Raw genomic sequence first — 9,865 nt, forward strand, 5'->3', positions numbered from 1 at the left:
AAAACCTCTGAGCCAAGGACTAATGGCCTAATAATGAGTGTCGTAATTGTTTGATCACTCGTCCTAAAGGAATTAAAAGAGAAGTTGTGTTTCTTATGTTGCGTATTTATATTTTGTTTAAGGTCTAAACAAATTGAATAACAAGGAAATTACTAAAGCACTTAAAGTGAAAGGAATGGCTTGTAAGCTCTCAGAGATAATTTCTCGAGTAGTAGTATGGGTAAAGGGACAATCTTTGTATTAGTATCCTGCACTCTTTATTATGCGCTAGGGCGCTTTTACCTACAGAAATCGAGTTAACTAAGTAGTTAAACTTCCTAGAGAAGGTACGTCAAGGACTCTTCTCGGGGGTATGCATACTGATTCAAGGGTTGTTTATACTAGAGGACGCTCTAGTAAGTTTAAAGTTACATATTCGAAGGCACGTCTAGGACTCTTCGATACTCTTATAGGATCGTTAGGTGCGGTCAAGGACGGCCTATGATCAATCTTTTATATTACAATGCCAATTCTAATTCACATAAATCAAGGTTGAGTCGGTAAGTTAGTGTCGTGTCCTGAGGTGCATTATTTAATAGTATTGAGTGTCTAGAGTGTTTATTACTAAATGATTATTGCTTTAGTGCGTATTCAGCATTAGCTGACTTGATCTTTGTTGTTGTTGGCCATGTCTCTTTATATGATGGCCCTGCGGTGAACCATAATTTCACTTGGGATTATGGGGAGCAGGCAATCTACAGGTTTGCAAATAAGCATGCATGGGGATAGATTTTTGAAGTACCTTTTCCCTTTAAGTATTACATTAGTTTTGGATTTTAATTTGTTGCAACTGCTTAACTTAACTTATTTCTTGTGTTGGAGTTTGGATTTAAGAAGGGGCCTATTGAGGTCTCCATATTGTATTTGAAATATTCGTTTTAAGACTTCCGCTGTTTATTTTCAAAGTTAGACTATAAAAGGTAAACTGTTTTTTTTTTTTTTATTTAATTATTTCATCTGCCTTATACGTTCCATCGTGGCAGTAACACCCCAATGTTTCTCTACTCTCAAATATAAGGTGTTTTAAATAGGGAGGATTATGGGGGTGTTACAGTTCCACATGGTTGGTGTATTGGCCCACAAATATCTCCTTGTATACGTTCCAGAAAATTGAGAGATTCAAAATTTATTTTGGCCGGTGAGGGCCGTTTTATCAACCTGCCTTGTGAGCAAGCAGCACATGAGAAATCATTAGGAAGGAATATTCTGGTTCTTCAATGAATGTCCACAAGAACTTTCAATTATTTTTCGCATCATTATAGAACCGGGGTGGCCCAACCGGTCATGCCAAACAGTGAAATTATCTGTAAACTTCTGGTTTATTGTAGCATATGTTTCAATTGTATTGATTTTAGTGTAGTACAAACCAGTGGAGAATGCAGGTAATTTCTCCAAAATATGCTCAGTGTCTTGGGTAATACTCGTGATGTGAAGGTATTCAACATTTCCTTCACTTATTGTCCAACGTGATACCCATTATGTCGAATATCTTTAAAGCTCGATCAATAAATTTCTTTGAGACTTGGGAGAATATAATGCATCAATGATTTCAAATTTCGTTCCCTTAGTCAATAATATATTTTATCTTCCGCAGCCTTCAATTATCTTTGTACTACCTGATATAGTACTCACACTAGTTTCTTTCATTGTCAAATGAGAGAAATATCTCTTGCTTTTAAGTATGGTATGAGTAGTTGCACTGTATGCTAGGTATAAATCTTCACCATTCATTGCTAACTGAACTTGAGGGTGTTCATGTTATCGATAGTGACAATCCTCTTTGTTATTTTCCCCTTGTTGAATGTCTTTGATTTCTGTTAGCGATTTGCAATGGTGCTGATAACGTGTTGTGAATAAACAGAAGATAATAGTATCGTGTCTTATTCCATATAGTATCGGATATATATAGGATACATCTGTTAGGGTTTTGCTGAACCCTAGAATATTCCGGAGATATTGACAGGGGTATAATGGGCATCAATATTATATTTCATAACAATATTTAGAAAATATATATCGATATTAATATAACAAGATCTCACATGACTACAATTTTTATTATGTAGGAATCACAAAAAATGAATAAAGGTCTAATGTGAATAGTATTAAAAACAAGATAATGCAATATTTATGAAACGAAGTAAGTATAAGTATTTTGCAGCACTTGAAAACTATTACAAGAGTTTGTACGTACTGGACAAGAGTTTGCACGTACTGTTATATACCGTACGTTTTATTATTAAAATGAAACTTTTTTGTACTCCCTCCGTCCCGGAATACTCGACCCGGTTTGACCGGCACAGAATTTAAGGGACTTGAATTGACTTATTTAATTTAATAGGTAGTAGTTGATAGTGGGGTATTATTTTAATGTAGTTAGTGGGAGGTGGGTTAAGAGGTGGGGTTGGGGGAGAGTAGGGGTTGAATTTTTAATTATTTTTTGTATGGAGTAGGGGGTAGGTGGGTTAATAGGGGTGGAGTGAGAAATAATATAATATTGTTAGAATATTTCCATTTTTAGAAACAGGTCAAGTATTAAAGGGTGGCCCGATAAGGAAAACAGGTCAAGTATTCCGGGACGGAGGGAGTAGCACTTTTTTGGATATACATTTCAGTGTGTTTCGGAGTTTCTTGAGTTGCATTTATGAGAGGAGGTCCAAGAGGAAGTATGTGCATTTATGGAGTATGTGACAACACAGGTTGAGTCCAACATAAGGTACATAAGTTTAGGGTATGTAATTGACTATACCGGATGATTAGTTACACTCAAAACAAGTAAGACATCAGTTTTAATTTCGAAACAAGTAAGACATCATTTTTTAATATCATGAGCTCTCTGTAATTGTCCTTAATCCACCTTAATGATTTGATTTTACGTTATTGAAATTTGAAGTCAATTTTTCTATGGTGGGTGTTTGGTTATGAGAGGTTTGGGGGAAAAAAGTTTTTGAGCTGAATTAGAGGTTTGACTTTTTAGAAAAGCTAATTGGAAGGGATTTGGTTAGGAGAGGTTTGGAAGAGAGTTTTGGGGTGAAAAAGTTAATTCTCAAAAAACTCAACATATGAGCTTCTTGCAATTAGAGGTTTGATAAAGTGAATGTAAAATGACTATTTTGTCATAACATTGCCTAAAATTACAACTTGTCAAGTTTAGCACCATACACTATTCCCCTCCTAAAAACATTGCTCACGCCTCCTTCATTTCATCCCTCTTGCTACTCGTTCTTGTTGTAACATTTTATACTTCATTCGTTCCTTAAATATTGCACTATATATGGTTGACTTTACGCTTCCCAACGCATAATTTGACTCTTAATATCTCGAATTATGTATAAGTAAAAATTATAAAAAAACATATATTTAGAAAATATATATCGATATTAATCTAAGAAGCTCTCACATGACTAAATTTTTTATTATGTAGGAATCACAAAAAATGAATAAAGGTCTAGTGTGAATAGTACAAAAAACAAGATAGTGCGATATTTATGAAACGAATGAAGTATAAGTATTTTCCAGCACTTGAAAACTATTACAATCATGCTAACTTCTAATTTCATTAAATTATGGGTATTTTTTTAATTGTTTTATTTTTTTTGAAAGAAAAATAAATTTGTTTTATTTTTTCAAAGTTTATTTAAAAATTAAAGAGAAAATAATTAACATAATAAACTATTTGTCTAATTTTAATAAGAAACAAGTACCAAACAACAAAATAACCATTGTCGTCCTAAATGATTAATTTACTTACTAAAAAGCTAACCGCTAATTTACCAAAAGTTTTTACAAAAGCAGATAATTCAATCAGCTAGATAAATCAGCTAATACAAACATCTAACCGTTGATCAAACCATCTAATAGCTAACAGTTCATAATCAAACAAGACCAATGTCTAGACTCTAGAGTAGTCCAATCATCCATTGACTAGAAATTGCTGAGTACCTTTCTTTTAATTAGAAGTTGATAATTATGGGTTTGCTTGTTATTGGTCGTTTGATTAAAGATAAACATGTTTGAACAAATTTATACAAGTCGTTCAATAAATGAATTAGAAAATGAACTTGAGAGCATGTTCAACAATTTCGCTTATTTGATGGCTTTTAAAGATGGCAATTTCACGGGGCCAAAACAAGCTCCACTTGGATGAGAGTTCGACAACATACTCACCCAACAAGGTTTAATTTTTAAAGTAACTAGCTTTTGATCCCGTTCAAAGAACGGGCGGTTGTGTAGTGGTTATTTAGTGTATTTTTTAATTAAAGTTCTAATTTTATTAAGCTTGTGATTTTAAAGAGAATATATGATTTAAATAGAGGTAAAAATCAAACAACACAACTCCTCAACAAGCTTAGGTAGACCCTTTAAAAGTCTGTCTACAAAGTCACATGATAGCTTAGCCTTCTATTCTAGAGAAAATCATTATAACTAATCCTGGTCAAAGATAGCTTCCAGTTGAAAGCTCTCCCTTTAAAGAGAAACTTTCGACTTCCAAATGAAACTGACAACACATTGTGCAATAGGGGATACTGAGATGACATGACAAAACCATAAACAACATAAAACACCTAAGATCAAAAACAACGTTGAAACACACAAATTTTGCAACAAAAGTGTAAAAATATAACAAAAAAAAACCTTGAAGAATTTATTGGAGTGAATTGGACGAATTTATCTCACTAACCAAATATCTACCACGATATGTAGGCAATTCTTTTTGCAATTACGGCAACAAACAAATATGGGCAACAAAAGTTTTTAAAAAAACTAACCTGGAAGATCTAATTACTGTCAATAATTGAGCGAAATTATCACGTACACCAAGGAAACAACCCCAAATCAACCAGAGGATGCTCGAAGTTCTCCACAAAAAATCTCCAATCAGAAATAACAGCAGCGAATTTATTTTCGAATTTGTTGGTAGTATTGTGAATTCAGTTGGGATTTTCCATAAATATATAGAATGAAGAGTGAGATAAAAGTGGGTGAACTGAGAGAATTGAGGGACTTTGTTGGGCTAATGTACAGGTTGAAGACGAAATCCAAGGAATTCGTTAATGTTGCTGAAGGTGAGGAGGAGTGAAGACGGGAAAATCTACTGAGGGTGGTAGGTTTCGCAGCTAGCAAGGTCCTTGAGGAGGTTGAGAGAAACGTGGGAGGTGGAGTGAGTGTAAAGCGGGATTCTCCGAAATTTTAGAGACTTCGGCGGGATATTTTGGCCGAAATTCACTTGGTAACAGACACGTGGGTTCCTCGTGTCTTCGTTTTTCAAATATCGACGCTTTATGATGTCGAAAAATATTTCTACAGTATAAAGCGTCGAAATTTGCAAATTCTGAATTCGCGCTCCATAACCCATTGCGACTATTCCACACAACGTCGAAACTAATCCGTCTAAATATATAACGTTTTTTTGTAGTGGTTGAAAGAATATATATAAATTAAATAGTGTATTAATATTGAGTTTTAGTCGGGAAGATGAAGTGGAAGATGTAGAATTAATAGATTGGTGAATTGATGTTATATGAGGAAGATGAAGTGAAAGAAGTGGTTGGAGTTGCATAATATATCAAACAAAAAAGAAAAAATAAAATAAAAAACCAAATTGATGTAGGAAAGAATGGATGACACGTGTCATCTAATCAAATGTGGTGACACGTGTCATCTAATCAAATGTGGTTTTGCTTTTTAAATACTAGGTATAGATAGATTGGTGATATGTGGAGTTTTCCACCAAATCTTATACGAATTATGTTAGTTATTTTCCTCTCCTTTAAATGTATTAGTCCAACTTAATTGGCCTAGCAATATTAGTATATGTTGGAATTTAAAGATGGCAAAGTGCGCTCAAAACCTGCCTGTTAGGTTTTCCAAAACCGGCAGGTTTCAAGCGTAAGTTGAAAAACGGACTTAAAAAACATTTCTTGAAGTGCACCCGAAAATCGGCAGGTTTTGAGATCAGTTCTTTGTGTTGTCCGGTTTTTGATCTTCTCTTGGATTCCTCTTTTGTGATAGATTTTTAAGTATGATTTATGGACAATTATCATTCTGATTATGGTGATTAAGTTGGTCTATTATTTCTCTTGATTATGGGGGTTATAAACCCTTCATTATCATGAGATTAATTGGTGATTCAATACCTTTGGATTCCTTTGAGTCATTTGATTTCTTGGGTTGTTTTGTATCCTCCTCTAATCCTATATATAATCTTCATCTTCTGAGTTTGTGACATACTTATATTGATGTCTTCCTCTCCTCCTCCTTTTCTCTTTGTTTTGGATGGAAGAATTTTGGTTCATATTAAGTAATGATTATTCGTATCTCTTCAAACCTTTTCCTTCTTATTATTTTGGGCATAAGTTTTTGTGGCTCCATCTCATCACCCAAAAGTGTCTTTATGTGTTGAGAGTTGTGTAAACCTTAGGCAACGAATAGGTGAATATAATTGTGCACCCCGGTTGCACCGAATCTCGTTTTCAAGACAGTAGTTTGGTTATCACGGTGCAACGATTTTCTAAACCCGTTCTTGTTCTTATTCTAGTATTTGCCTTGAAAACCCAATTATTACAACAATTTGAAAACGAGATATATTTCAATGGCTATATAGTTCTTATGATTTGTGAGGAAATTTATATTAGTGAGTTTGAGTGAAAGATAAAGGGAATTTAGAGGGTTTCCAAAGATGTTTTTCATTCACGTTTTTCTGGGAGCAATCTCAAAGATTTACCCCGATCGAGGGTCATCCTTTTTTCGATTGTCCTGAAAGTTTGACACAATATCCGGAACATCTTGGGCTTGGTTTTCAACGGTTGGATTTTCAATTGATAATCTTGATCGCCAGTTACAACTACAACAACGAACCTGATTTTTCCGGGTAAGAAAAGTCAAAAGTAATGTGTTGGAGAAGATAATTGGTGAATGGTGGTCATGATATCGTGATGGAGGATTGATTGAATATTTTGGAAGTCATACAATACGCATGCTTGATTTAATATCAAGGAAGGTTCATTCTAAACTACTTCTTTTAATAAGTTATTATTCTAACATGTTCAATTCTAATAGTCATTCAACAAATTATATTTTGTGAAGTTGACAATATTAAGATTGATTTTTATATTGTAAAATGATGTTTGTTGGAATGATTACTAGAAAGTAGAGGATTTGAATTATTTATTATGTATGAACATGTTATTGCACTCTCTACTTTACTTTGGTTTCATGCATGTTTAATTTCATGAGAAGACCTTAGTTTTATTAGAGGTATGTTTTTAGTTTTTTAAAGACTAATGTGAATTATTTGTACATTGTCATATTTTCCTTGATAGAGGAATTTTGGGCTTGTGACTTTGTGTACTTGCTTTAATAAGGGTATTCAGTAAGTAGTTTTGTTCTAATGGTGATTAGATTATTAGCCTTGTACGTCGTCATTTCAAGCGTTAACTTGTCATGGTTATATTGGTATATATTTATGATTCCGAGTTCTTGTTTATTACCATGAATGTTGGGTATGTAACATTATAGTTAATGGTTTCTTATGCATTGTTGAAAATATGCATAATTAATTTCTTGGAGTTTTTGTGTACCCATTGGAGCAAGTTATCATAAGCTTGTGATGACCCCCTAGAACATAAGTGTTTGAGTTTGTGGAAGCAAACTATGTTGAACTCTTTTCCTTGGAATATGTTGAGTGAATTTTTACGTGTATTATTTTCCTTGGATGTATACCTAATTATTCGAGTCGCTACACTTTTGGAAATTGGACCATTAATCTTGTCATGATTGGTATGGTGTTGTTTAATGAATTTTCTATGCTTGAGACTAAATAGACTTTTTATTCTCGCATTGTGTTGGTGTTGGAATTTCATTAAAGTTGGCCAAAAGTTTTGAGACTTGAGTTTTAAGGGTTGATTGATCTTTAAATGGTTTTATGGGAATTGTTGAGTACATAATTTTACTATGGTATTTCTCATAGTTTAACCTTGTTGAATGATCATTTTATGATCTTAAATTTTGGGCTTATTATTTCCATGTGGGCACTACTACAAAATAGGGAATAGAAAACGCCAAATAGAGAACAATTAAGTTTGCTAAACGTTTTCTAGGAGTACAGAGAACGCATTTTTCTCATAACAGTTGTACGAAGAAAAGAATAGAGAACTGTTACCTTACTTAACCGCCTTGTATTCGTTACCATAACAAAAATTAATTAAACTAAAATACTCAGTAAAATATAAAGATGTGTCTAACATAACTGTTTTGTATTCTTTTACGTACAAAACTATTTTTTTTTTTTTAAAAAAAATTCTTAATTTAAAACTTCTTTTTTTAATTGAGTAAAGACATTATTTTGCAAATCATTATCCTTGATCACTTAACAAAATTAAACAATTTTTTAAAGAACTACTCCCTCCGTATTTATTTAAGAGATACATGCACTTGGTCGGGCACGGGTATTAAGAAAAAGAATTGAATGAAATAAAGTAATAAAACAAGTGGGGTTGAATAGATATTTTAATAAGAAAAACAAGTGGGGACCATGTCATTTTAGGGAGTGGGGGTGGGGGTGGTGTGTAGATATATTATTTAATTAGATGGTGGGGTTGATAAGTTACTAAAAATGGCAAGTGTATCTCTTAAATAAATACGGCCGGAAAAGGCAAGTGTATCCCTTAAATAAATACAAAGGGAGTATATTTTACCAAGGTAGGCGCCAATTGAATTCTAAAATTTAGAGAGTTGCGCCAGATCCAAAAAGTGTTCCAAAACCCTTAACATTCTATACTGAAACCATTGTACTCCCGCAAAAACTCCCGAAAAAACCCACAGAAGCAGTTCGACACCCACCACCGCCGCTACACATCTGCACCACCGCTCCATTGCGCCGTCCGCCTTTCGTCTACTTCCGACCTCCGCTGAGCGCTGGCTTCCCAATTCTGAGGTTAGTGTGGTTAATTTTGTTTTTTCATAATATTAATTCGCAAATTGGATTATACACCCGGGTGCACAGTGCTCATTGTGCACCTGTTCAAAACGACGTAGTTTTAAGCAACATTCACATTTTAATTAATAAAAAAAATCTTTTAGATATGCGTGTATATTGGCAAATACAGTTAAATATCAGTATTAAAATACCATGAAAGTAGGAAGAGATTTGTTTTCATATTTGGCAGATTCGGTGCTGTGTAAAAATTATTGATACGGTCGAGGACACGGTTATTGCTACTCATGGTATGTTGGACAACTCGTCAAGATCAATGACTCGGTTCGTGAGTTTAGTCTCCTGCATTGGATCCGTCTAAATGGCTGCTCATTTCGAGTCATTCAAGCTGCTATTTACTAAGATAATAAAGTTTGTTTTAATTCCCTATTTAGGAGGTTGTTATTACCATTTATTTTGTTGTTTTATTTCAGCATTTAGAAGGCCTTAATTTGCTGTAGTAAATGGCCATAATTAACTTACTTTAAGGCTATCATTAAGAGCCTCTTGATGGCCATAAACGGCTGTCCCTTTTAGGACTATTTATAGTCATAGCTATTTTGTATTCAAAAACAGATTTCATAAAATAAAACAAAATTGCTTGTTAGCATACAAATTCCGTTATTATTCGAATGCGTTTTGAATATTAACTCGTTCGTTTCTCAATAGGTCTTGAGATCGTTCACCGTTGTCGGATTATAGGTCTAATTCTACAACTCTATTTCGGTTCTATCATTTTTAATTCGTATCATTAGTGGTATCAGAGCCAACTCTCGATTGCCTTCTTTATCGAGACGATCCGAGATCCTCACACACACACACAAAAAAAAAAAAACCCTCTTACCAAAAAAC

This window comes from Spinacia oleracea, chromosome 4, assembly GCF_020520425.1.
Source record: "Spinacia oleracea cultivar Varoflay chromosome 4, BTI_SOV_V1, whole genome shotgun sequence".
In the NCBI taxonomy this organism is placed as follows: Eukaryota; Viridiplantae; Streptophyta; class Magnoliopsida; order Caryophyllales; family Amaranthaceae; genus Spinacia; species Spinacia oleracea.